Below are 25,304 nucleotides of genomic sequence, written 5' to 3' on the forward strand. Positions count from 1 at the left end.
GGGATTATTCTGATTTTACATAAACCGGTTTTATAAAACAGATTGTATAAAGTCGAGTGCACGCGGCCACACTAAGCACATTAATTCGGCGGTGTGCGTCCATGGTCCGAGGCTAGCGTCGATTTCCAGAGCGTTGCACTGTGGGTAGCTATTCCATAGCTATCCCATAGTTCCCACAGTCTCCCCCACCCCTTAGAATTCTGGGTTGAGAGCCCAGTGGCTGATGAGGCAAAAACCATTGTCCCTGGTGGTTCCGGGTAAATGTCGTCAGTCATTCCTTCCTCCGGGAAAGCAACGGCAGACAATCATTTCGCGCACTTTTTCCCTGTATTGCCCTGGCAGACACCATAGCACGGCAACCATGGAGCCCGTTCAGCTTTTTTTTTTTACAGTCACCGTATATGTACTGGATGCCGCGGACAGCGGCGATACTCCAGCGCTCACAGCAGCATACATTTGCTTTTGCATGATAGCAGAGATGGTTACCAGTTGTTCTGTACTGTCTGCTGCCAGTGTAATTTGGCAATGAGATGACGGTTATCTGTCCTTCTGTGCTGTCGTCGGCTATCATGGGTGCCCCTGGCTAAGATCAGCCAGGGGCGCAGAAGCAAAACTGGGAATGACTCCCCGAGTCAATCCCTCCTTTATGGTTTCTAAAAATAGAGTCAGTCCTGCCTAGAATATGGGGCAAATGTATTAGAGAAGCGTATCAGAGAGTACAGCTGCTCTGTGTCAGATCCCGCAGAAATGATGAGCTACATGCCATTCATGGGGGGTGCCCCTGCAACAACCCCAGCCCTTGCTTCCCTCCTCCCCCAACCTTCCTGGGCTACCGTGGCAGTGTCCCCCCCATTTGTGTCATGAAGTAATAAAGAATGCAGGAAAAAGAAACACTGAGTTTTTAGTGACATAAAATGAGGGGGAGGCAGCCTCCTGGTGCTATGATAATCCAGGCAGGACATTAAGCAGTGTGGGGGAGAGGAGCCCAGCATCCCACTGCTATGATAGTCCGGGCTGTACAGCATCTTTTCTTTTCACATGAAAGGGAGGGGGCTGATTGAAGCTCAGCCCCCAGTTGCTATGATGAAGACTGTTACCAGCCGTTCTGTACCATCTACTGAGAATGACTGGGAGTCATTCCTATTTGCACCCAGGCGCCCCCGGCCAGCCTCACCTGAAGCCAGCCAGGAGCACTCACGGGTTGATAAAAAGGACAGTTCTTCTTCGAGTGATTGCTCATATCCATTCCAGTTAGGTGTACGCGCCGCGCGTGCACATTCGTCGGAAAACTTTTACCCTAGCAACTCAGTGGGCCGGCAGGTCGCCCCCTAGAGTGGCGCCACCATGGCGCTCCATATATACTCCTGCCGGCCCACCCGCTCCTCAGTTCCTTCTTACCGCCCGTGTCGGTCGTTGGAACAGTGGAGCGCGGCTTAGCTGACCTCCACTTCCCTAGCTACTCGTTTTCTCGTATATAATTATGCAGTTATAACACTTTTATATATATATTTGTATGGTTATACGTGTTTCTTTGCTAACATGGTTAGTTTAGTTAGCGGGGTTCAGGAAGTAGCCCCTTCCATGAGCCCAGTGCCGGAGCCATGCATGGCTCACCGGGTTTTAAAAGGGGCCCGGCTTGCCAGAAGCCGCGGCCGAAGAGAGATCTACATGACTCCTGTTTGAAGTCACACTTGACAGATAAGTGCCCCATTTGCAAGGCTTTTAAGCCGAGAACAAAAAGGTGCGGGACTTTCACTTACCCCTCCACCTTGGGCGCCGAGCGATGTTCAAGCGGCGGGCAGAAGCGCCTCCTCGGCACCGGACCCCGCCGGTACCACCAAGGCCTTTCGGCACCGACCGTCGCCGGCACCGATGTCGACTCGGCACCGCTCCCTTCTTCCGAGGTCGAGAGAGTCCACGATTCCTGCTGGTGCCTGGCGGCTCCCCGGCACGCGCCGTGGTTGAGCCCCCTGCTCCCGCTACTTCCGTGCCACCTGCACCGCAGCCAGAGAGCTCGCCTAAGTTGCGTTATCCGGCACCGTCACCTGCAGAGGCACCGATGACTTCGGCTCCGTCGATTCCAGTCCCCCAGGACCATGGAATCCGGTGCCTGGCAGCTCCCCGGCTCGCGCCGTGGTAGAGCTTACTGCTCCTGCTGCTTCTGTGCCAGCTGCACCACAGCTAGACAGCTCGTCTAAGATGGCTCGCCCGGCACCGACGACGTCGGCACCGTCGATCCCGGTCCCACGAGGGCCGTAGAATCCGGTGCCTGACGGCTCCCCGGCGCGCGCCGTGGTTGAGCTACTGCTCCTGCTGCTTCCGTGCCAGCGGCACCGCAGCCAGAGAGCTCGTCTAAGTCGGATCGCCCGGCGCCGACACCTGCTACGGCACCGATGACGTCGTCACCGTCGATCCCGGTCCCACAAGGGCCGTAGAATCCGGTGCCTGACGGCTCCCCGGCACGCGCCGTGGTTGAGCGTATTGCTCCTGCTGCTTCCGTGCCAGCGGCACCGCAGCCAGAGAGCTCGTCTAAGTCGGATCGCCCGGCGCCGACACCTGCTACGGCACCGATGACGTCGTCACCGTCGATCCCGGTCCCACAAGGGCCGTAGAATCCGGTGCCTGACGGCTCCCCGGCACGCGCCGTGGTTGAGCGTATTGCTCCTGCTGCTTCCGTGCCAGCGGCACCGCAGCCAGAGGGCTCGTCTAAGTCGGATCGCCCAGCACCGGCACCTGCTGCGGCACCAATGACGTCGGCTCCGTCGATTCCGGTCCCACAAGGGCCGTAGAATCCGGTGCCTGACGGCTCCCCGGCGCGCGCCGTGGTTGAGCTACTGCTCCTGCTGCTTCCGTGCCAACGGCACCGCAGCCAGAGAGCTCGTCTACGTCGGATCGCCCGGCACCGACACCTGTTGCGGCACCGATGACGTCGGCACCGTCGATCCCCGGTCCCGCAAGGGCCGTAGGATCCGGTGCCTGGCGGCTCCCCGGCACGCGCCGTGGTCGAGCTAAGGCTCCGGCTGCTTCCGTGCCAACGGCACCGCAGCCAGAGGGCTAGTCTAAGTCGGAGCGCCCGGCACCGACACCTGCTGCGGCACCGATGACGTCGGCACCGTCGATCCCGGTCCCGCGAGGGCCGTAGAATCCGGTGCCTGACGGCTCCCCGGCGCGCGCCGTGGTTGAGCTCCTGCTCCGGCTGCTTCCATGCCAACGGCACCGCAGCCAGAGGGCTAGTCTATGTCGGATTGCCCGGCACCGAAGCCTCTGAGGCACCGACAACATCGGCACCGTCGATTCCAGTCCCACGAGGGCTATCGAATCCGGTGCCCGACGGCTCCCCGGCACGCGCCGTGGTTGAGCGTATTACTCCCGCTGCTTCAGTGCTGACGGCACCGCAGCCAGACAGCTTATCTAACTCGGTTCGCCCGGCACCGGCACCTACCGAAGCTCTGATGACCTCGGTACCGTGGATCCCGGTCCCACGAGGGCCGTCGAATCCGGTGCCTGACAGCTCCCCAGTACGCACTGTGGTTGAGCCTGCTGTTCCCTTCACGCCGGAGATGTTACCAACGGCGAGGGCTCTCAGTGCCATGACAGAGTCAGTGCTGCCTGACCCGGGCACCGCCGGTACGGGTAATACAGTCTCTTCAGGGGACTGTCCCCTGTCAGTACAGCAGAGCGGCACCGTTCATGATCACGGTCCCGCAGGCACTCCAAGTCCTGTCGGCACGCCGGACACCACTGGCAGTCCCGGTGCTGTTTTCCCTCGGTACTGGTCACGCTCGCTGCACCGGTCGGTATCCCGTTCGCCGACCCGCTATCGGCACCGTTCCGACATCTGGCACCGGGGCAGGTACCTTGACTCCTGTAGCTCTTCTCCGAGCCTCGAGACCTCGGTCGACCTCCCGACACCGTTCTGGTTGCGGGTCTGGATCTCGTTCCAGGTACCGATACGCCTCCCGATGCCGGTCCCCGGTGCTGAGTTGGGCAAGGTCCGAGTGAGTCAGAGACTCGGCCCGTGCCTTCTTTTAGTACCTCCATGGCCGTCCGGACACGCATCCGTGTCATCCCATATGCGCAGATTTTATGCTCAGGACCACGATCCTGATATGATGGCCAGTGGGCGCCAGCCCCGAAGCAGAAAGAGCCTTGGCGAATGCAAGGTGTACTCTGCAGGGGCCCCTGCAGCTCTGGGTAGCAAAGCAACAAGCCTTGCTTAGCTGCGATAATTATAGCACCTGGGTGAAGGAGTTTCTCCCTCAAAACTCCCACCTGGAGTTCGCTGCCGTCTTGGAGGACGGGGGAAAGAATTTACCCTTTGTTGGTAAAGGCATCTTCGCGGCAGAGACAGCCCCAGACTGCGAAGCCTGCTGGACAATAGGGTCCTAATGCGTCTCAGCATGTATATGCCAGCGACCAAACGCAGGCCTTTATGGCCCCAGCCGCCATACTCTGTGCCTAGCCAGAGGCAGAACTCTGGAAAACGGCAAGGCCAAGGTGGTCGCAGACAAACGTCAGGCCCCCTAAAAAGCCAAAGTCAAGGTCCCTCGCAATTACCACTGGGACCAAAGACGGACCTTCCAAGGTTCGCCGGAGGGCGGTGTACCAGTCGCAGGACGGGATCCCGATCCGCTTTCTCCTGGCATGGCCCCAGTTACTTTTAGATCGCTGGGTCCTGCGCACGATGGAGCATAGGTACCACCTTTAAATTGCTCCAGCCCTGTCCCCCTTCAGCGGACGAAAGGGGCAAAGGGTTTTACTCCCGTTATGCCCTAGTCCCCCACTCGACCACAGGTCTCAGACCTTCCTGGTCCTGCATGGACTCAACCGGTTTGGGATAAGGTTGAAGTTCTGCATGGTATCCCTGGGAACCATTATTCCATCCTTGCCTCCTGGGGGCTACTATGCCGCCCTGGATATGAAGGACGCGTACTTTCGCAATGCCATCTTCCCTCCGCACGGGAGATGCCTCCGCTTTATAGCCAGCGGTGAATACTCCTGGTTTACGGCCATAGTCGCCGCCTACCGTCGCTGATGTCGGATATGCGTTTTTCCGTATTTGGACGATTCGCTTATCCGAGGAGACTCTGAGACACAAACCACTCAGCCCGTGGGCATCGTCACGGTCTTATTCACAGATCAAGGCCTGATGATTACTATAGAGCAATCCACTCTGGTTCCCACGCAGAGGTTGGGCTTCCTAGGGGCTATCCTGGTCTCCTACCTAGCCGGAGCCTGCTTATCGCAACTGCGGTTTTAGGCGATGGCAACAATCATCTGAGGTCTGAAGGCTTTCCCAACGACCTCAGCTCGTTCTTGTCTCAGTCTCCTGGGTCCATGGTTGCCCGCAAGTTTGTAACCAAACACGCCAAGCTCCGCCTCCGTCCTTTCCAAGTCCGGCCCACCTCGGCGTACCGCTTGGACAGGGAGCCAATGGTCATGGTAGTCACCGTTCCCTCGAACGCCTTAGGCTCCCTAGAGTGGTGGCTAACTCCCTCCTTGGTGTGGACAGGGATGCGGTTTCATCCGCCCCAGCCCTCACTGCCCCTGACGGCGGACGCATCATCTCTCTGCTCGAGTGCTCGTGGTCACCTCCGAGCTTAAGGCCTTCGGTCTTCTAGGGAGCTGGCATTCCTCATTAATGCCCCAAAAATGAGAGTAGTCCGCCTGGCATGCCAGGGGTTCCAGCGGCAGCTGCGAGGCCGTTGTATCTCGGTGTTTACAGCCAACACAATGGCCAGGTGCTTCATAAGTATTCAGGGGGGACATAGTCCTCCCCCCTTTTTTGTCAGGAGGCCATCCATTTCCGGGTCTTTTGCATGGCCCACTCGATGGAGCTGGCGACGTCCTTTCTCCCAGGCGTTCGGAACGTCTTAACTCTTTGTCTCAGCAGGTCTTTCCTGTCTTACGAGTGATCACTCTGCCCCATGTGAGGCGTCCCGCTTTCCGGAAGTGGAGATGGTTCCTCACACAGACCTGTTCGCTCTCCGCGAGAGCAGGAAATGCCAGGTGTTCTGCTCCTTCCAAGGTCTCTCCTCGGAATCGATCTTGGACGCATTCCTGATGCCGTGGAACGGCCAACTGCATTATGCCTTCCCACTGTTCCCACTGGTTCGTTAGGTCCTGCTCAAACTCCGCAGGGGCAGAGCGCGCATCATCATGATCACTCCAGAGTGGTCCAGGCAGCATTGACATGCCACGTTGCTCGGCCTGTCAGCCCAGACCTCATCACTCAGGGCAATGACAGGCTTCGTCACTCGGACCTGCAGCCTCTTCGCCTCACGGTGGCTCCTGCGTACCTGAGTCGGGGTGTCAGGCAGCCTTCCACCTGGTCAACGTACCGGGCCAGGTGGAAGCGTTTCCTTTACAGCTGCAGTACGCTCGATCTTGCTCCTGCTGAGGTCTCAATCCCCTCTATTTGGCCTGCCTCTGGCCTTCAGCGGCAGGATCTGGCGGTATCATCGCTGAGGATACTCTCAGCAGCCATCCCTACCTTCCAGCAGGCTAAGATGGACGTTCAGTGTCCCACGCTCTATGGGTTCGAGGTCCCTCAAGGGCTTGGAGCGCTTGCACCCTCGGGTGCGCCGCCCAGCCCCGCCCTGGGTCCTCAACCTAGTCTTGGCCAGACGGGTCTCTGAGATCAGAGCTCTTACGAAGGTTCCACAAAGACAAGGTGCAGTTATGACCGCACCCGGCTTTCCTCCCTAAGGTGTTTTGGCCTTTCATGTTACCCACAGCTCAACGCAATGGGCATAACCGTTGCACTCCTTGGACATCTGTGGAGTGCTCGCATTATATTGTGCTGACAGAATCATTTCCTAAGGTGCCCCAGCTCTGCCCCGGTAGCGGGCCAAAGGGAGGGCTTGCTTGTTTTCCTCTCAGAGGATCTCATCTTGGGTGATGGCGGACATCCCCACTTGTTATGATTTGGCTCATATTTTCCCCAAGCCACATCACCGTGCATTCTACCAGGGCTCAGGCTTCATCTGCCGCCTTGCTGACTCGTGTTTCTACCCACGAGATCTGTCGCGAAGCTCCATTGGTCCTCGGTCCTTACCTTTGCTTCGCAGTATGCCCTGGTTCAGCAGTCAAGAGAGGCTGTAGCCTCTGGCTCAGCAGTTTTATTCTGCCACATTTCACTCCGACCCCACCGCCTTTGTAAGGCTTGGGATTCACCTAACTGGAATGGATATGAGCAATCACTCGAAGAAGAAAAGACGGTTACTCACCTTTGTAACTGTTGTTCTTCGAGATGTGTTGCTCATATCCATTCCGCACCCGCCCTCCTTCCCCACTGTCGGAGTAGCCGGCAAGAAGGAACTGAGGAGCGGGTGGGCCGGCAGGAGTATATATGGAGCGCCATGGTGGCGCCACTCTAGGGGGCGACCTGCCGGCCCACTGAGTTGCTAGGGTAAAAGTTTTCCGACGAATGTGCACGCGCGGCGCGTACACCTAACTGGAATGGATATGAGCAACACATCTCGAAGAACAACAGTTACAAAGGTGAGTAACCGTCTTTTACCAGTCCTACTGCACCATCTGCCACTGGGGAGGGGAGAGGAGCGGATACTGCTCTTCACTGCTGCAGCATCGCGTCTACCAGCAGCATTCAGTAGACATAGGGTGACATTGAAAAAGTCAAGAAACGATTTCTTTCCCTTTTCTTTCACGTGGGGGGGAGGGAGTAAATTGACGAGCTATTCGCTGAACCACACTGGACAATGTGTTTGAACCTACAGGCACTGGGAGCTCAGCCAAGAATGCAAATACTTTTCGGAGACTGCTGGGCACTGTGGAATAGCTGGAGTCCTCAGTACCCCGTCCCTCCCTCCATGAGCGTCCGTTTGAGTCTCTGGCTTCCCGTTATGCTTGTCACGCAGCACTGTGTAGCCTGTAGATTTTTTTTTCAAACGCTTTGGCATTTCGTCTTCTGTAATGGAGCTCTGATAGAACAGATTTGTTTCCCCATACAGCGATCAGATTCACTATCTCCCATACGGTCCATGCTGGAGCTCTTTTTGGATTTGGGACTGCATTGCCACCCGTGCTGATTAGAGCTCCACGCTGGGCAAACAGGAAATGAAAATCAAAATTTCGCGGGGCTTTTCCTGTTTACCTGGCCACTACATCCGAGCTGAAATTGCTGTCCAGAGTGGTCACAGTGCTGCACTGTGGGATACTGCCCGGAGGCCAATACCGTTGATTTGCGGCTACACTAACCCTAATCCGATATGGTAATACCGATTTTCGCACTACTCCTCTCGTTGGGGAGGAGTACAGAAACCGATTTAAAGAGCCCTTTATATCGATATAAAGGGCCTCGTAGTATGGACGGGTACAGCGTTAAATCGGTTTAACGCTGCTAAAATTGGTTTAAACTCATAGTGTAGACCAGACCTGAGAGAGCTTTCTGGTGCCACATCTGTCTCAGCGTCCCCAGGCTAATGTTTGTGTCTTTACAGTCACACTTTCCTCTTTCCTAAAATGTTTCTCTCTGTCCTGTTGCTGTATGAAAGACTCACAAAGAACAGGAGAAACAATGGAACTAACTATATGCAAAGTGCTGTCAAATGCACAAATTAAGTGGGGAGGGGTGGGGGGGACATTTTTCCCTTTCTAACTTCTTTCAGCGATAGTGATAGTAGATATTACTCTTGACAAAAGCAGGTAAAAATTAATTCCAGTGAGAGATGTAACTTCTCAGCTGATCGTGTCGCTTTAACGATTTCCATTGATTGCTCTCTTTATATTGTTACTGAAAACCTAGGTTTATTGGCTTTTGTCTTGCGGAAGACTTGTTGGGAAACTTGCTAGATGGGATGCTGGTTTGTTAGTCCTTTCTAAATGGATTCTTATTGTTCTTCTTGTTTCATATATATATATATATATATATATATATATATATATATATATATAAATATAAAATATAAAATCAATTGAGGAAGGGCACTCCTGGGTGGAAGTTTCCCTTCTTGTGCTAAAGACCCTGGGCAGCCAGTGCTGGAAAGGAGCACGTATCTGACTCTAGACCACCAGTCTGCTTCACATCCAACACTGAGCTGCTGTCATGTGAGAGTTAATTGGAGATCATATGGCAAAGGGGGTGACCAGGTAAAACAAATACACAATAGGAGACTTATCTGGGTGTTTGCATAAAACCAGATAATTGAAAGCTATTTCCTATTGCAACTGTGAGAGAGAGCAGGAATATTAACAGCTGGCTCAGCAACATGAAGCGGAAGTTCAAGTGAATTTGCAGCTGTCTTTTCCACACCTCCATTTTTAAAGGAAAACTGCACTATTAAATAATAAAAAATATTAACTGTATATCTAGTAAAAGCTGTGTTATCCGGCACTTTACCAACCAGAAAGCCCTAGAAACCGGCATTTCTGATCTCTCCCAATAGAAATCTTCAGTCTAGTAACCGGAACCAATGCCAAAGCTATTCGGGACCCAAGTATTTCCGAGAGCAGTCGGATTACATTCGAGTTAGCTAAGAAGAGCTGAATGCTGTTCTTTCTGTTTGTATCTGCCATTGTGATCGGTCGGTTTGTTACTCTGTGTATTGTCCAGTGTTTATCGTAAAATATCAATGCCACCCTACCATCATGGCATCCAAAATACCAGCGAAAAGCAAAGGAAAGACGCGTAAGAGAGTTGTGTTGACGTTAAAACAGAAAATAGATATTTGTACACGTCTTGAAAAGGGTGAGAATAGGAATGTTTTGATGCAAGAGTACAATGTTGGCTCGTCCACAATATATGACATCAAGGCTCAGAAAGGACAATTGCTCAAATTTTTTGCTAGTTGTGAGTCAAGTAAAGCTGTTGAACAACGCCATACTCTGCATATGCCTAAATTAGAGCAGCTAGACAGTGTTTTATATGAATGGTTTTCATTTAAACGATCGGAGGGTGCCTCTATATCTGGCCCAATGCTCATTGAAAAGGCAAAAAATGTTTATAAGCAAATGCAATTGACTGAGCCATGTGCATTTTCTGATGGATGGCTTTCATGTTTTAAACTTCGTCACGGCATTAGAAAGCTAGATGTATCCAGCGAACAAAAATCAGCTGACCGTGAAGCTGCAGAAAAATATTGTGAATTTTTTAGAAATTTAATTGCTGAACATGATCTATCCCCTGAACAAATTTATAATGCTGATGAAACGTGCCTATTTTGGCGATGCTTGCCAAATTCTACCCTAGCAGGTGCAAGTGAATCTAGAGCTACTGGTTTTAAGCAGAACAAAGACAGACTAACTGTTCTTACATGTGCTAATGCTGCAGGCTCACATAAAATAAAACTTTTGGTGATTGGGAAATACAATCATCCTAGAGCTTTCAAAGGTGTTGCACATTTACCTGTTGTTTACAAAGCACAAGATAATTCATGGATGAACAAAGAAATTTTTTATGATTGGTTTCATCATGTTTTTGTACCTGCAGTGAAAGAACATTTTAGAAAAATAAGCTTACCTGAAGATAGCAAAGCTATTCTATTGCTAGACAATTGTAGAGCTCACCCTCATGAAACAGAATTAGTGTCTGTTAATATTTTTGCCATCTTCCTGCCTGCTAGTGTTACTTCATTGATTCAACCTATGGACCAGGGCATCATCCAGAATATGAAATATTATTACAGAAGAGATTTCCTGAGAAAGTTGGTCAATCATGAAGGCACTGTACAGGACTTTCAATCTCGTTATAATATAAAAGATGCAATTTTTAATGTTGCTTGTGCCTGGAATTCTGTTAAAAGTGAAACATTAAGGAGAGCTTGGATAAAATTGTGGCCTAGTGTTATGTTTGCAGAAGTGTCTGCTGATGAAGATGAATGTGAAGGCTTTAAAGTTAAGAGTTAGAAAAAATACATTAGCACAAATTCTTGAAATGGTGAAGGATACTCCTTCACACCCCATCAACAAACTTCATGAAAGTGAGCTAGAAGAGTGGGTTGAAGCTGACAAGGAGGTTGAAATGACACATACTTGTTATTGATACAGAAATAATAGAGAATGTTTTGAATACTGAAAAGTCAAAGGACACTGATAAAGACAGTGAAGAAGATGATTTTAGTGAAGAGGACATAATAACTTGGGGAAAGGCTGCTTCAGCTTTTGATACAATAATTACATTTGCAGAAAGGCAGCCATGTTCTACTGCCCAGGAGGTTATGCAATTGCACATTCTGCACTCTACTTTTATGCAAAAGAGCCAGAAGACAAGTAAGCAAGCTGATATAAGGGATTTAGTCAAAAAAACAGCTTCCAGGGTGTGTCATGGGGCCAGTACAGATTCAGCCCAATCTCCTACACCTTCTACATCTTCAATGATAATTGATGTTGATAATGATGACCCTGAGGCACTGCAAGATCCTGAAGTACCTTCTGAATCGTCAAAGAAAGAATAATTTTTATTCACTATAGTTTTAGTTTGTGGTGTTTTTTGTTATCTGGGTGTACGTCATGTGCTGCCCATAGTGATATGTAGTGTCATAAGATAACCTACTGTATAGAAAACTTCACCTGTATACACCTAAGTGCTTCAAAAAACCAACCACTCTGCAGTGCAGTACTACTACTGGATTGGTGAGTACCTGTATACTATTTTATACTTCATTAATTTTATTGTATTCTAATTCTTTGAAAATTGGTATTCCATTGGTAAGTATAACTCTTAGGGTATGTCTATACTACCCGCTGGACTGGCAGGCAGTGATCGATCCAGCAGGGGTTGATTTATCAAGATGCGATAAATCAACCCCCAAGCGCTCTCCCGTTGACTACTGTAATCCACCACCGCGAGAGGCACAGGCAGAGTCAACGAGGGAGCGGCAGCAGTCAACTCACCGCAATGAAGACACCGCGGTGAATAGACCTAAGTACCTTGACTTCAGCTACATGAATAATGTAGCTGAAGTTGCATAACTTAGATCATTCCTCGCCCCCAGGGTAGACCAGGCCTTAATTAACCGGAATTTTTGACTAACTGGCATCCCCATTCCCCCAACATGTCTGATAACAAAGCTTTTACTGTATGTCGTTGTATAGTGAATAGTTACACACCTGACAAAGGTACTGTAGTTGGAACTCTGCTGTCAGCTGTAGCTGAGGAGGTTTGTTTCCAGTTACAACTTTATTTGTCAAACATATATATGTCCATACTTTCACTTGACAAGTTGAAATTTTCTCTACACAGAGATGACTTTTTGTGTGTGTATGTGGAAGTTTGAACAGAATGGGTTCAACTGTTTTCAAGTGGCTGGGGTCTGTTAGGGTCTGGACACCCCCAGAGGAGAATAGGGGGTGAAATCTCCCAAAATAATCAGTTGAATAAACAGATTATATACAATGTCATTGTGCTGTAAACTGTAAACTATGTTGAGTAAGATCTTTTGTGAAAGCTTGTAATGTTCTGAATATGGACGTCATTATGATACACAGACAGACAGACTGTGGCTATGAATGTATTTGTGTGTATATAAAACTGTTTTCATAATTTGTGTTGCAACATTCAGCTCCATCTCACAGTGGGACAGTCAGGCAGAGAAGGGGCTGCCTCCCCAACCAGACGAGACTAGCTCCAAGCACCTAGAATTGTACAACCCAGGAAAAGACAAATGATGGACCATTAAAGTTAATGGGAAAACGTTGAAACAACCTGAAACTGAAAAGAAAACGCCAGTCTTGGAAAACTACGGGCTAGTCACACAGCCAACGGTAAAGCGTTGTCACAGCGGTGCTTTAATGTGGCTGTGTAGTTGCACTTTACAGCTCTGAAACTTGCATCGCTCAGGGGGATGTTCTTTCACATCCCTGAGCGACGAAAGGTTCAGCGCTGTAAGTGGCAGTGTAGACAAGGCCTAAGAAACGAGGGAGTTTTTCTCACTTCGAATAACTATAGTGACTAAAGAAGAAAAGAAACCTGAAAACTTCACTTTTAAAGAAGGGGTTTGAAGTGAGGGACAGTCACTTGGCAGGTATTGTCCATGAAATCTTGATCCTCTGGGACGGGGTATGCTGGGAAACAGTTGAGGCAATAGGTAACTTGTATTAGAAAAGGAATTTTTATCTAATTCAAAAGTATAAAGCCTGAAGTGGCACCTTTGTTTGTTTTCAGTGTAATTTGTGTATGTTTGGTCTCCCGCACTAGTTCCATTTCTTGAATGTGATATTTCTATTAAATACACCTTTTGTTTGTTTTTTGCCTCAAGCATGTCTCTGATGTGCAAACTGTGTGGAGAGTATATGCCAAAGCAAGCTGCCAGCTGGGGATTAGTCACACCTCCGAGGGTGATGAACCAGAGAGTAAAAAGTCCCAAATGTCTGGTAGTTAAGACCTAGGATGGCTGGATTTGGGGAGACACAGGACTGGAAGTGCTATTGGCATCACCCTGCAAGGTGTAAGTAGGCTGGTGGAAGCCAGGGTGAGAATTTGAGTCCGTCTCCGCTGCAAAATATTCCCGCATCAGTGAGTCTCAGAGCCCAGGTCAACTGATTTATGCTCTCGCTGTGGGACTCACAATAGTAGTGTAGGTGTTCCCACTGGGCTGTGAGAACCACCCATCTCACCAGGTTTCAGAGCCCAGGCTCCAACCCAAGAACTGTGAGCCCTGCAAGTCAGTTGACCTGGGCACTGAGACTTGCTGCTACAGGTGTGGGGGTATTGGGGTTTTTTTTGTAATGTAGATGTACCTTTTTTGCATGTGGGCAGGCTACTGGTGTCAGGGCTCTGAACCAAACCTGGACAGCATAAAGGCACTCAAGGTTGCAGGGCAGGTTGTGACAGAACACTACTGGTGTGGATGTTCCCCAAAACATCACAGGGGACTTCCATATTATTTAACTATATCTGCTGATATTTTTGCCATACATTGTGGTTTTTTGTGTTTGACTTTTGGTGATGATAGCTGTAGCACCAGAATGTCTAGACACTGGAAGTTGACATTTGGGATAGAAATTGTTCCCTAATGGGACAGTGAGTGTTAGGTAAAAACAGGGTTTTATTTCATCGAATATCATTGTTGGAAGATACCTCTGGAGGTCATCTAGTCCAACCCCTGCTCAAAGCAGAACCAATCCCCAGACAGATTTTTTTCCCCAGATCCTTAAGTGGCCACCTCAAGGACTGAACTCTCAACCCTTGGTTTAGAGGACCAATGCTCAGACCACTGAGCTATCCCTACCTGTATGCTTAGATTGTGTCTATTTGGTGAATAAACAGTTCTGAGCCACCCATGAAGGCAGCGCATTCAGAGTCTTGCATGATCTATGAAGAAGTTGCTGGCTGCTGTGATTTGAAAGAGTTCTGAGGGTTTGAAAGCTTGCACTTCCACGGATATAATTTCTTAGTGCTCCTTGCCGTGTTGTGGCTGTGGGAAGAGTGCATTGTGCTAATTGCGTGGCTAACTTATGTGTGTATCTTGAACAAGTGCTGCAAGAGCTCTTGCTTTGTTCACTACCTGTTGTGTATAGAAATTATTTTGTGGGCCTGGTATACAGAGCAGTGGTGTCACTACAAGAGGAAACGTGTGTTTGGAGTAATAGAAAAAATTATATGGGACAGATTTTCAGACGTGTTAATCACCTACCGTTCCCACTGGCTGCAGTTAGAATTGTGGGTGTTCAGTACTACTGACAGTCAAGCCTACATGAGAAATAGTGTGCAGTCATGTAAGGACTATCATAACGCAGACTCTTAGGGGGCAGAGTTAAGGTTATACAGACAATACCCTGACTTTGGGATGCTGACCTTGCAGCCATAACATTTTCCCTTTTTTTTTTTTTTTTTTTAAGGTAATTCATCACAGCACTTTTCCTGTGACTGGAATTTTCCAGTAAGACCCTCTGTATTTTCAGTATCCCATTATTTCTCTCTAAAATGCAGGGGGCTACACAGTGCTCAAATTGCATAATGCTCTTGCTCTTGGAAACGAGGACCCTCATCGTGTGTTATCTTAACTGGCTTATTAACAGTCTGTCTCACGACTCATCCACTGTCATTCTAACGGGTTCATCCTGTCCCCTTCCTTGGCTTTCTGTCCATCTCTGAAATCCATGTAAAATTGCACCTCCTGGTTTTGTATCAGCTGGAAGTTCCCTGGGGGCGGGGAGTACAGACTGTCTCCTCGGAAGAGGTGAGGGCTGCTTTGGCCCGACATCGGTCGGTCAAGGGAGTGCAGTTGTGGTATGGGGCCACAGGGAATGTGTAGAGCACATTGACCTTGACCTTTCTCCTCCAGCATGTACCCACTCAGCCCTTGATGTGCCCCAGAATCCTTTGCCCCAGTTCCCTGTGACATTTTACTGGATCTGGGGCAGGGAATGAACTGAATTCATGTTTTAATCTCTAAAGCAGCTTCATGCTATGAATTTTTTTTTTATAATAATACTATTGCTAGGGTTCATCAAGATCAGGCAAATAGTTTAAGGGTGCCCCTAGCAGCTACTTGAGATGGATCAGCTGAGCAGCTGTACTTAGGGAGTGGAGTTGTCCTCCCAAGACAATTGCTGGATGCCCCCTTTGAGATCCACTGGTGTGGAGAAATCTTTGCCCCACCGAGGTGGGGAGTCAGAGGGCTATTGTGGTATGACTTTGGCACTGTCACAGTGAGCCGCTTGGATCCTTGGACAGGTTCCAATTCATTGTCTCCCTGTGCAGCAGCTCATGGCACCTTCCTGCTTTCCTGGCATGATTCATCCACCTCCACTCTGGCCTCTCACGCCCCTGGCAATGACAGGCCAGCAGCAGGGCTGTCTCTCTCTCTCTCACGCAGGTTCCAGATGACTGCTTTCGGGAAGATTTCCATAGCAACTGAAGTCAGGAAAAACCTGCCCACCAAGTTCAGTGCCTTACTGTCCGGCCCATGTTAAGGGAGGGGTGCAGGCACCATGAGCGGGTGTGGTGATCAAGCAATTGGCTTGGGGAGGGGACACTGTTAGAAGGGGCGGTTGTGACCAAGTGGGCAAGGAAAGGTACTGTGTTCCTGTGTGGTGGCTGCACTGTAATGAGGAAGGAACCCACAGCAGCAGGCCTCTCCCTCCTCCCTTCATTCCCTAGCAGGCTGGATAATTAACTTGGCTTCAGTTCACTTTCTCCTCCACAGCTGTGCCCAACCCACTGGGCTTGCCCCTTGTTAACATGCAGCTGAGGGGCTGTGTGCACTGGTTGGGCTGTGCAGAGTCTGGGACAGAGAACAGCAGCATAGTAAAATGCTCCCCACTCAGGTGCTTGAGGAACTGGTCAGTGATTCAGAGTGAATGTAACATAAACCACAATGTAATACCAGGGAGCCTAAAGGGGCTCAGAAAAACAAGTAGGGCAAGGAGCCAAATTCCACCATGACCTAACGCCCCGCAACTCTAACTGGCTTCAGTGAAGCTGCCTGGGCCAAGGGTAAGGTGACCATATGTCCCGTTTTGGCTGGGATAGGTCCCTTTAAAAAAAAAAAAAAAAAGCTCTGTCCTGGCCGTCCCAGTTTTTTTACCCCCAAAAGTGGGCATTTCTCCCGTTTGCTCTTGCTGACTTGATCAGTTGGCAAGACTAAACAGAACAAGTGCCCACTTTTTGGGGAAAAATAAGTATGGGATGCAGTGCAGAGTGGGTGAGTGCAGAGATGCCAGGCCCTGCAGGGGGAGGTGGGACTGGGGGAGGGGGCAGTGTTCCAGCATGTGGACCCCCACAGACTTCCAGCGATCAGGCAATAGCCTTTCATGGGGGGAGAGGGAGAAGTGCAGGGTTCCAGCGATGGGAACAGCATGGGGCAGGGGCCCCTCGGGCGAGCAGCTGGAGGTGTCCCGTTTTCTCTTTGGGAAATATGGTCACCTTAGCAAAGGGTAGGATGTGTCCCAAGCACTCTACACTCGGGACCCAATTACTTAAGTCACGGTGGTAGCAACCTTTAAAAGGCAGTGTCAAAATGTGGCATGAGAGGGGAAGAAGTAACCCCTATGGAAAGCTCCTAACCAAACCTATCTGCCAGGTTTCGATGCTGCTAAAGCTAATGAGTAAAATGAGTTTGGAGGTTCCAAGCTCAGTTTTTGGTGGTGGCTTATTCACATTGCATAGTTACTTCATAGTTTTCCTTTTAGCTGCTAAGGAAAGACCCAGCACTGAAAGGGGAAGAGGGATGCAAGGCAGAATTCAGGGGGATTAACAACTACATGTGGGAAGCAGTTGAGGACAGCATGGACAAGTGCTGTGCATAGGTTCAAAACAAGTTCTGCTCCTGAGGGAGAAGTTTATAGGTTTTTCTCACTACAGGTGGTGGAAATAGGTATAGGTAGGGTTCAGTAGGTGAAGTTTTGCAGCTACATTTGATTCTGAGCTACTCACTGGTTATGCCATCTGATCCTATTTAGACAGATGTTCAGATAAGGAGGGAAGGAACATTGTCATATATGTTCTCAAACAGCTGTTTTCCACTCTGTATCAATGACCTACATGCTGCCCGGCTAGGGATCCTGCACCACTATCGTTCCAGTGACTTGCCGTTGGAGTTCAGCAGGTGCTGAAGACATGAGTCTTAATGGACCAAGTCTGTGTTTGGGAGTCTGGTATAACCTGGGATGCTTTTAAACAATGTAAAGTTCCCAAATCTAGATTTTAGTGGCTTTTATACAAAGAAGTTTTATAGAACCTGACAACTAATGGCATGACTTTTTTTTTTTTTTTTAAATTCAGTGTAACAAGTCTGTTTCTGGATTGAAATCTTTCCTGCAGTCCTCGTAAACCCTCTACAAACCTGCACGTGCTAGAGAGCTGAGAAATGAAGCCAAATAGTCTGGTTTCACTGTCTGAGCTGATAGAAGAGACCATCTTCCAGCCAATCAGGATTGTTCACTATGGTGTGTTCTCCTGTGCAGGGCCCAGTTCAGCTTAGGCCATGGCTACGCTATAAAGTTTTGCTGACCCAAGTTATATTGGCTTACAGCCGCTGCAGTCAGTATATCACTTGTGCACATGAATGCTTGGCTGCATGCATCAGTGCTGATTGTATGCACCAGGAGAGGTTGTGTCCAAGCACAGTGCAGTGCACCAGAGATAGGGATCCCAGTATGCATCCTGCCACCATTCAGCACGCTGTCTTTTGGGTAGTTTTGGCAACACATGGTGGGGCGGAAATAAGTTGCGCAGGGGTGACTGGGAGCAAAGGGTCAATTTCCCATAATGTGGTGATCTCCATTCCATAAGAGCTCTATCCTGTAGTGTTTGCAGCTATTTTAAATTTCCCATGAACCTGCGCAGAACTTGTCACTGTCCACCATCTCTGACAGAAGCATGGAGCCTGCACAGTTCTGCGCTATTGTCATGAGCATTGCAAGCACAAGACACGCAATCCTCTGGTATTTGCAGAGCAAGAAAACTGTGGGAAACATTATGATTTCCTCATGGTCAGTTTGCTGTGGGACATAGTGAGAACCAGTTTGGTGGCATTCATGGAGCAGCTGCTTCTGAACCTAAGAAACACGCCATGCCTGGTGGGATTCATAGACTCAAGGTCAGAAGGGACCATTATGGTCATCTAGTCTGACCTCTTGCACAACGCAGGCCACAGAATCTCACCTACCCACTCTTATAACAAACCCCTAACCTATGTCTGAGTTACTGAAGTCCTCAAATCGTGGTTTAAAGACCTCAAGGTGCAGAGAATCCTCCAGCAAGTGACCCATGCCCTATCCTGCAGAGGAAGGCGAAAAACCTTCAGGGCCTCTGCCAATCTTCCCTGGAGGAAAATTCCTTCCCGAGCCCAAATATGGTGATCAGTTAAACCCTGAGCATGTGGGCAAGACTCACCAGTCAAAGGGATTGCTTTGTAATGCAGGTTTGGGCTGATGAGCAGTGCCTGCAGAACTTTTGGATGCACAAGACCACTTTTCTGGATCTATATGCCGAGCCACTCCAGCCATCCAACACAGGAATACCAAACTGAGAGCTGTACTGACAGTGAAGAGGCAAGTGGCGGTCATGCTATAGAAACTTGCAATGCTAGATTACTACGAGTCAGTGGGAAGTAATTTTGGTGTGGGAAAATCCACTGTGGGGGCTTTTGTCATGCAAGTGTGTAGGGCTATTAATCGTCTCCTGCTACACAGGGCTGTAACTCTTGGTAATGTGCAGGACATAGTGGATGGCTTTGCAGCTATGGGGTTCCTGAACTGCGGTGGAGCAATAGATGGCATGGACATCCCTATTTTGATCCCAGAGCACCTTGCTGCAGAGTACATTGATAGAAAGGGCTGTGTTTCCATGGTTATGCAAGCGCTGGTGGATTACTGAGGATGCTTCACTGACATCAGTGTTGGCAGCTCTGGATAGGTGCATGATGCTTGCATCTTTAAGAACACAAGACTGTTCTGAAAGCTACAAGCAGGACCCTTCTTTTCCGACTGACAGATTACCATTGGTGACATTGAAATGCCAATAGTGATCCTGTGGGTTCCAGCCTACACATTATTCAGAAGTCAGAAGCCGTACACTGGCCACCTCGACAACACCAAGGAAACATTCAGCTACTGGCTCAGCAGGTGGAGAATGATAGTTGAATGTGCTTTTGGTAGATTGAAAGGGCGCTGGCACTGTTTACTTATCAGATTGGCTTTTAGTGCAAAAAGTATCCTAATGATTATAGCTACCTTTTGTGTCTTTATGAAGCCAAGTGGGAAAAGTAGCCACGGGGTGGAGTGGCTGTCTGCCAAGTTTGAACAGTCACACACAAGGGCTAGCCGAAAAACTCAAGGAGGAGCTGTGTGGGATGGGGAGGCTTTGAAAGAGCACTTAAACAGTGAGCCACAATAATGTGCTGTGATGTATTTTGTTCAATGTGACATTGCAGTTTGGGGGCCTTTTCAGGATTGTTTGATTACTGCTGGGGGAGTCCTGCGCCTAAAAATTCTGTGCACCATATTTTAAAATTCCGCATATTTTATTTGTCAAAATAACACAATATAATCATTCCAGTTTCAATTATTTTGGTAATTTATTTCAAAACACCTGTCAGCAAGTATGTCAACAATACAGACAACAGCAAAAAAGATTCCCCCAGGAGTAGAGTTAAAGAAACCTTATAACAACCCAGTTCCAGTTGGAGGGTGCTTAAGGGGGCTGAGTGGGGCTGCCAAAACCCTGACACCTGCACTCCCATCCTCACAGAGCCCAGCTGTGGGGCACTCCCTGGCCCAGACATTAGCACCTCCTGCCCCACAGAGCCCAGGTGCGGGGCACCCCCCAGCCCAGACATCAGCACCCACAGAGCCTTTATTCCCCCCCCAGCCAACTTATTTACTTTCCTGCTGGGGGATATGGTGAGCTGTGGCCCTGCCCTTCATCATCCTTTGCCAGAGCTGGCTGGGTCTCCTAGGCCCTCTCCTGTCCCCAGGAGAATGAGGATCAAAGAGCATGCAGCCTCCAGCCCCACCAGGCTGGTTGCTCCACTCACTGAGAGTGGCAGCCGGAAATTCCTGCACCTTTCTCCTGTTTACTCTTTCCTTCTCCATGCATCTGCCATATTCACCCTGCAGGCTGTCTGTTCAAGGTCTGATGCAGCACTGGCTTTCAGGATCTCGCAGAACATGTCTTCCCACATCATGTCTTTTCTCTCTTCCTTATTTGGGTCAGTCCTTCCGCTGCTGTGGAGGGGGTACCCCTCAAGGGCGCAATGGCTGCACCGACAGATAAAACACGCTGGTACCATTCTCGGTATTGTAGGTACGGAAAGTGAAACTTAAGATTCAGAACTTCCCCCTTTCCTTTCTCCCCTAAAATGTTAAATAAGACATACTTATTGACACTTCTGCTTTGGAGTGCTTGTGCCTGGTGCCCCTCTCAGCTCAATCTGTAATGAGTCTGACCTGCTGGGGTGAGGGAAACAATGAGGGAATTGCTTGCTTGCATGAAAGTGAGTATAGGGTGCTGGCATTGTGGTGGTGGTATTAATTGATGTCTCACTCATGAAGGTAACAAAAGCAGAGAGAGCACAGCTGCTGCTGGCATCCTGAAGTTGCCCTGGCCTGTATGCTGTTAACTAGTGCACTGCAGTGGTGCCTGCTGAGGTTATCATGGACAGGTGTGGAAAAGTGTCCTAACATGGAGAAGAAATAAAGTTGCCATCCCTAGAAACCTTCAGGAGAGGATTTGCAATGTATGTGCATGGAAGCTTCACTGCAATCTCTCAGAGGATTCGAGGGACATCCCAATGTACATAAACAAACTGCTCCGCATGGTCCACCACCTCCTAACTCTAGAGGGGAATGAAAAGCAGATAGCAACACTACTGCTCTTTGTTGCTACTTTGTGTAGTGTGAGTACATTAATGAAAAGTCAATGGCCATGTCCTGCTAAGTTGAGGTTGCCATCACTGCAATGGGACATTTATTTACACACTTACTCAAGGCTCCCTCCCCTGCATCGAGCTCGCCTGTGCTCGAGTGGAGGGACTAACTGTACTGCGATGGAGTCAAAAACAGATCCTGGACTCTTGGTCGTCTGTCCCTCATACTCTTCCTCCTCTTACTTGCCCATCTCCTCCTCCTTGCTGTTCACATTAGGGGCTTGTTACTCAGGCACTTCAGAGGCATCCACTGTGGTGTGGTGGGTCTCTGCTAAGTATGGCATGCAGCTCTTTGTAAAAGCAGCGGGTCTGGGGCTTAGCACCAGATTGACTGTTGGCGTCCCTGGCTTTCTGATATGTCTGCTGGTCCCTGTCGTACCCCTTCTGCATCTCCTGAGCAAACTGCTTGTAGATGTGAATGTTTCTTCATCTGGATCGGAGCTGTGCCTGCACAGCCTCTTCTCCCCACTGGCTCAGGAAATCCAGTATTCCCTGTCTACTCAGGCAGGAGCACATCTGGAGCGTGTAGTTGACATAGGCAGTTGCACTCAACAGTGGAGAGCTGCTGAGTGTGCTCATCAAGCTAGGCAATCAGGAAAAGGCTTTTCCAAAATTCTCTGGGTTTTAAGTGGGGGTGAGGGACCTTCCAGTCAATGTAACCTCTGGGCAGTGGAGTTAACAATTGTGACCAGAGCGGTCAGCATTGGGCATTGTGGACAGCTGCAAGAGGACTGTTAGGGCTTGGCTACACTGGAGAGTTGCAGTGCTGGTGGTGGCTTTACAGCGCTGGAACTCGCTCACAGTCCACACTTGCAAGGCACATACAGTGCTGTATCTCCCTGGCTACAGCACTGGCTGTACTCCACCTCGGCCTGGGGAATAACGACTGCAGCGCTGATGATGCAGCGCTGCTCCGCCAGTGTGGCCACCAAAAGCGCTGTTGTTGGCCTCCAGAGATATTTGGAGGTATCCCAGAATGCCTGTTCAGCCACTCTGCTCATCAGTTCGAACTCTACTGCCCTGGCCTCAGGTGACCCGCCCTTTAAATGCCCCAGGAATTTTTAAAATCTCCTTCCTGTTTGCTCAGCCAGGTGTGGAGTGCAATCAGTGAATCTTTCCAGGTGACCATGGCTCCACGCGCCAAACCAGCCCCAGCATGGAGCAATGGCGAGTTGCTGGACCTCATCAGTGTTTGTGGGGGAGGAAGCTATGCAGTCCCAGCTGCGCTCCAGCCGTAGGAATTACGATACCTTTGGGCAGATATCGAGGGCCATGCTGAAAAGGGGCCATGACTGGGATGTGCTGCAGTGCAGGGTTAAAGTGAAGGAGCTGCGGAGTGCCTATTGCAAAGCCCACGAGGGAAACGGCCGCTTCAGCGCTGCTCCCACGGCCTGCTGTTTTTACAAGGAGCTAGACGTGATACTTGGTGGTGACCTCACCACCAATCCGAGGACCACGATGGACACTTCAGAGCGGGGGGGGGGGGGAGGAGGAAACCGAGAGTGAGGATACTGGGGTGGGGGGAGACACCCTGGAGTCCCAGGAAGCATGCAGCCAGAAGCTCTTCTCAAGCCAGGAGGAAGGTAGCCAGTCGCAGCAGCCGGTACTTGGTGGAGGACAAACAGAGGAGTGGGTTCCCGGTAAGCGGCTTTTATTTTCAGGATGGAAATTTTTCTGGAGAGGAGGGAGGGTTCTGCATGCATGCATGCCTAGATGTGGAATAGTGAGAGGTGGGGGGACCATTGCTGCACACAGGCAAGCTGCATAGGGGCCAGGGCGGAATCTGCATTGCTGTAGAAGACCCTCCTGCTCTTCCCAGGTGACCCGCAGAAGCGAGATATCTTCCAGGATAAACTCCTGTGGAGAATATTGGGAGAGTGTTCAGTGTAGGTGCCCCCTGAAGCTGTTTGCTTTCCCCAATGCACAGAAACCCCAAGGACAGTACGGTCCTGAAGCAATCAGTCCCCCTTACTCACCATTTCGGGGCTCCTGGGGTTATGTGCGCTGTCTTTGGTATGGGAAAATTATGCTGTTGTAAAGAATGTTACTCCTTCACTGTGTAGGAATAACTGTCTGTCTGAGATATAAACAATGCTGCCTCTGCTAAGTGTTGCCTTTTTTGCCTTTCCACATGCAACCTTCAGTTCTCAGCTGCCCATGTTATCAACAGTCCAAAGACTCCAAAACATCCGGAAGAAGCCGCGAAAAAGCAAAGAAGACCTGCTGCATGCAGTTATGGATCACTCTGCCACAGAGAATCAAAAAGTGCAGGACTGGAGGGAAAGGGAAAGCAAGATCCACCAGAAAAACGGAGCGGCCAGGAAGAAAAGCGCAAAGCAGCTGATAAGCATCCTGGCACGCCAAGCGGACTCTATCCAGGTGCTCGTAGCCATGCAGGCAGAGCACTACTGCACCGGTCCCCCCCAAAAGCTCTTTCCGTTGTGCCCCAATGTCAGCTCAAAACCCCCTTCCCCAGCATCCAGGTTCTTACCACCACCAGCTGCCTCCAACACATGTACGTTCACCAACCAGCCCTGAGAACTATGACCCTTACCCTCTGCACTCAACCCCCATCACCATGCAGTATAGCCATCCTGAAGTGCAGCAGTCATTGCACAGCACTCCAGACAAGACATATTCAAACCTGTGACTGTACAGTTCCCCACCTCACCCCCCTGCCCTTTTAGGTTCCCAAAATGTTGTGTCTCTGTCAAGAAAGTTATTTTCTTTTCAATAAATGAATTCTTGGCTTTGAAAACAGTCTTTATTATTGCAGAAAGTCAAAGATACCTTAGCCCAGGAAAGAAACAAGCACTGCAAATCAGCTTAGGAAAAACAGATACCTACTAACATTGTAACCACTGCACTTCACTCCCGTGTAAGGCACCAAACATTACTGTTGGTTTTCAGCCTCAAATTCCTCCCTCAAGGCATCCCTAATCCTTGAAGCCCTGTGCTGGGCCTCTCTAGTAGCCCTGCTCTCTGGCTGTGCAAATTCAGCCTCCAGGCGTTGAACCTCGGAGGTCCATTCCTGACTGAATGTTTCACCCTTCCCTTCACAAATATTATGGAGGGTACAGCATGCGGATATAACTGCAGGGATGCTGCTTTCCTCCAAGTCTAGCTTCCCATACAGAGATCTCCAGCGCCCCTTTAAACGGCCAAAAGCACACTCCATAGTCATTTGGCACCAGCTCAGCCTGTAGTTGAACCAGTCCTTGCTCCTGTCAGGCTTCCCTGTATACGGTTTCATGAGCCAAGGCATTAACGGGTAAGCGGGGTTTCTAAGGATCATAATGGGCATTTCAACGTCCCCTACTGTGATCTTCCGGTCTGGGAAAAAAGTCCCTGCAGCTTCCTGAACAGGCCAGTGTTCCGAAAGATGCGTGCATCATGCACCTTTCCAGGCCAACCTGTCTTAATGTCAATGAAATGCCCATGATGATCCACAAGCATCTGGAGAACCATAGAGAAATACCCCTTCCGATGAATGTACTCAGATGCTAGGTGCAGTGGTTCCAGAATAGGAATATGTGTCCCATCTATCGCCCCTCTACAGTTAGGGAAACCCATTTTTGCAAAGCCATCCAGAATGTCCTGCATGTTCCCCAGAGTCACAGTTCTTCTTAGCAAGATGTGATTAATGGCCGTGCAAACTTGCATCAACACGATTCCAGCGGTTGACTTTTCCACTCCAAACTGGTTCGTGACCGATCGGTAGCTGTCTGGAGTTGCCAGCTTCTAGATTGCAATAGCCACCCGCTTCTCCACTGGCAGGGCAGCACTCAATCTTGTGTCCTTGCACTGCAGGGTGAGAGCGAGCTCAGCACACAGTTCCATGAAAGTGGCTTTTCTCATCCAAAAGTTCTGCAGCCACAGCTCGTCATCCCAGACTTCCATGATGATATGATCCCACCACTCAGTGCTTGTTTCCCAAGCCCAGAAGCGGCGTTCCACGGTGCTGAGCATTTC

At 49.9% G+C, this 25,304-nt stretch overlaps 1 protein-coding gene across 4 annotated transcripts in view; it reads left to right on the forward strand.

The window, feature by feature from the left end:
• Window positions 1-25,304, forward strand: part of SGSM3 (small G protein signaling modulator 3) — a 71,411-nt gene that overhangs the window by 4,462 nt on the left and 41,645 nt on the right. Inside the window, exons 1-2 of one of the 4 annotated variants that reach the window (XM_030546889.1) lie at window positions 14,822-14,840; window positions 17,687-17,850. The exons of the other annotated variants lie outside the window; for them this stretch is intronic. The gene's annotated coding sequence lies outside the window, so the exon portion shown is untranslated. Of the gene's footprint in view, window positions 1-14,821; window positions 14,841-17,686; window positions 17,851-25,304 lie in introns of those variants that run through there. 4 annotated transcript variants of the gene reach the window in all.

The sequence above is a fragment of the Gopherus evgoodei genome, chromosome 1, assembly GCF_007399415.2.
Source record: "Gopherus evgoodei ecotype Sinaloan lineage chromosome 1, rGopEvg1_v1.p, whole genome shotgun sequence".
NCBI lineage: Eukaryota > Metazoa > Chordata > Testudines > Testudinidae > Gopherus > Gopherus evgoodei.